The sequence below is a fragment of the Austrofundulus limnaeus genome, unplaced genomic scaffold (assembly GCF_001266775.1).
Source record: "Austrofundulus limnaeus strain Quisiro unplaced genomic scaffold, Austrofundulus_limnaeus-1.0 Scaffold430, whole genome shotgun sequence".
Classification (NCBI taxonomy): Eukaryota; Metazoa; Chordata; class Actinopteri; order Cyprinodontiformes; family Rivulidae; genus Austrofundulus; species Austrofundulus limnaeus.
In genome coordinates this window covers 136,431-139,487 of record NW_013952832.1, presented here as the reverse complement: position 1 = coordinate 139,487, position 3,057 = coordinate 136,431, and the positions used below count along the sequence as shown (strand labels likewise).

The following is a 3,057-nucleotide window of genomic DNA, read 5'->3' as shown; positions in this document are numbered from 1 at the left end:
GATTTTGAGGCAACAATTTAATTAAATTTAAAATAAAAATGTTTGGAGTAAAATCCAGTCATTGTAGTTAAATAAAACATAAACATTATGTTTATGTAATGCTAAATAAAAAGAATATTGAGTGATTTCAAATTAATCTAATCAGGTAATTTTTATTTGAATAGCACTTCCTGTCAAAGTGCACTTTCTCTTTCCTTTATGAAACATGTGAACTGCCAGCGACAAAACATTTGAGGAGAGAAGACAAAAAGTTTCTTTTGCTGATCATATATCAAAATGTAACTGGTTCTCCCGTTACTTCAACCAATTACATCAAGTATTGAGCTCCAGCGTTTAAACTTTATATTTTTAAAAGGGGAGCTCCGATTGTAAGGTAAAATAAATCAATACACACAAAATTTTAGTATGGATTACAAACAACTGTTTTTGCTTGGAAAGGGAGTTCTAAACATTACTTTCCTGCTATAAGCAGACACAAAGCATTGTGGGAAATGTTTGTAAAACGTGGATCCCTGCTGGCTGCTGAATATTGTCTTTGCACTGTTTATTATAATTTAACAGAAGCTAAATGAGTAATTTAGATTGCTGCCAGCAAAAATACTTTGTAAAGCTGACCTATTAAAATGAGAACCGACTGAACCGTGACACAAAGCGACAGTCAGGAAGGACGTATTCCTTCCCAAAACTGGTGTTTAACTGGGAGGGGAGCTGTTGGATGGATCACGTGTTGTGAGTCCTGACAGTCATACCTTCCAGTGTTCAAGATAATGATGACTGGTATATAATTAGTTAGTAGCAGAACTGCAATTTAAATTTAAAAAGCGTAAATCTGCTTATGAATTATAAAAATTAGTAAGTGGAGATGGGAGAAATGGCTCTTTGAAGGGATCCAGATCTTGGGGACCCGTTTGTTTCATAGATCTGTTCAAAAGAGCCGTTCGGTTTTGAATGTATTATGTCATCACGTAGGAAAATACGTCATCACATAGCTGTACATAATGATGTCATCCCGTCACGTGGGTGGAACCATGTGTTTGTTAAGCGGAAACCCCCCTTCCCCCTTTCACCGTGAGCTTCTGTACTCCACAACTCTGCATGTTTTCCATGAAAAAGCAAAGCGGGAGCAATTTAAGTATGAAAAAATAAAAATTACGTGAGGAATAAAATAAATAAAACTACAAATGGCTCGTTACTGCCAGCGATTCGGCTCCTATCGTTCGTTGTAAAGAGCCGTTCAACAGATTCAGATCGTTCCTGAACGTCACATCTCTATAAGTAAGACCGCTAAAGCACAAACACAACGTTTAGGTCCGCAATTAGCAGATTTGCGCTTTAGCGGACTGGTGCCCACCACTGCTATTTACACATTGAGAAGTTTATTGTTTTTAATTCCACTCAGTATTTTTGTGTAGGTTTTAAATAATTATGAACTGTTTTCTATTCAAATCTATTTACAGTAAATTAATAACTATTAAGAGTTGCATTTAATTAATATTTACTCAATTCTAAAAATTGTAAAATTTAATTAATAACATTGCTTGTAATCTGTTGCCTCATTTTTATTGAGTAGATATGGGGTATTTTTTACAGTGTACGATATCTCAACTTTTCCATTTTGAAATCTTTTCAACATTTTCTCACTGATAAATATTAATTATTGAAACACTTGTTCAAATCTGAAAATGTACTCCACATTGTTAAATCACACAGGTATCATTTCCTTCTTGTGACTTTGGTAAGGTGAAACCCTCAGCTGCGCTGAACTCTTGAGTCACTCCATGAACATCACACCATAATGTTGAACTCCACACCGTCTCTTGTTCCAAGCTCCTTGTTGTCTTTGCGTCACGTTGCCATCATATTCTTAAACACTGAATGATCTCATGTTTCAGTGAGCTGAAACCACATTCAAGCCCACTAGCTGCCCAAAGGCCAATGCCTAAAGGGGGTCCCACTGGAGGGCAACACCCTCATATCCCCAAAAGGGTCCTGCCAAACACTGATGTCTCTGAGCAGTCTTCAGTCTCAGAGAGACACATCTTCATGGTCTTGGGTCTCAGATAGAGTCAAAACTATGTCATGGTCTTTAGTCTCAAAGACTGTTGACACTTTCCTTACAAAGCATCTTTGAGTGTCTAGAAAAGCGCGATACAAGACGAAAGCATTATTGCTATTATATTATATTATTACTAACACACCCACCAGAGACAAGCAGGAACAGGTTTGGGAGGAGCAGAAGGTGACAGAAGACAAAACCTGATCAAAAACAGGGGCAGAGCCAAGGGGTGGCCGGGGGCGGCCATGGCCACCACAGACAAATATTCGGCCACCCTGCTGTACACACCCCTTCTACAGTGAAAAAACCTTTAGGGGTGTAATAATCCTCCTGAACAGTTGGTGGCAGTGTTTAACAGTTTGAAACATCACCAAGCTCYAWCACTGAAGAAGAGTAATGACAAGGAAGTGATTGTTTTATTTATGTACAGAACATATGCCTAAATAATCTGACTTACGGTGTCAACTTTTGGACTAATGGAGACAAAGGTTTCTGTTGTTTTCTTTATTTATTTTTTTGGTCACCATAACGCTGTCATTTTATGCTCTAGAGGCTGCATGATGATCTGTGTTTGCTTATGGGTAGACCTAGAAAAAGTGAAACACCCCTCTAAATTGATTATTCAGTATTGCACATGTTCATTGGGTAAAGTTATTAATATTAGTTTTTAACATGCAGTTGAGGGTTATCTTTGTTTGGCACAGTGACATGTTACAACTAAAAATAAATCAATAAACAATAAAAAAGTAAAAGGCACCCATTTGGTTATTGCATATGATGAATTACATTAATTAACCTTATCTCATCTGTAGCAGTGAGTTTAAAAACAGGATGATGGAATTAGATTAATGAAGAATCTGTTTCTGACATAATTATTAAATGAAGTGTTAATTTGTGTAGGTAAAATTATGTTTAATAACTTGGTAAAATACATCAGAACGCAGGAACTGGCATCTATTTCATTCAAAGTTTTCTGGGGGAGTTCCCCCAGACCCCCCAAC

At 36.9% G+C, this 3,057-nt stretch overlaps 1 protein-coding gene across 1 annotated transcript in view; it reads left to right on the top strand.

Annotated features, from left to right (window-relative positions):
- The window catches only part of LOC106529254 (gap junction alpha-5 protein), a gene marked incomplete in the record, with an annotated part of 30,416 nt that overhangs the window by 16,618 nt on the left and 10,741 nt on the right, over window positions 1-3,057 (top strand).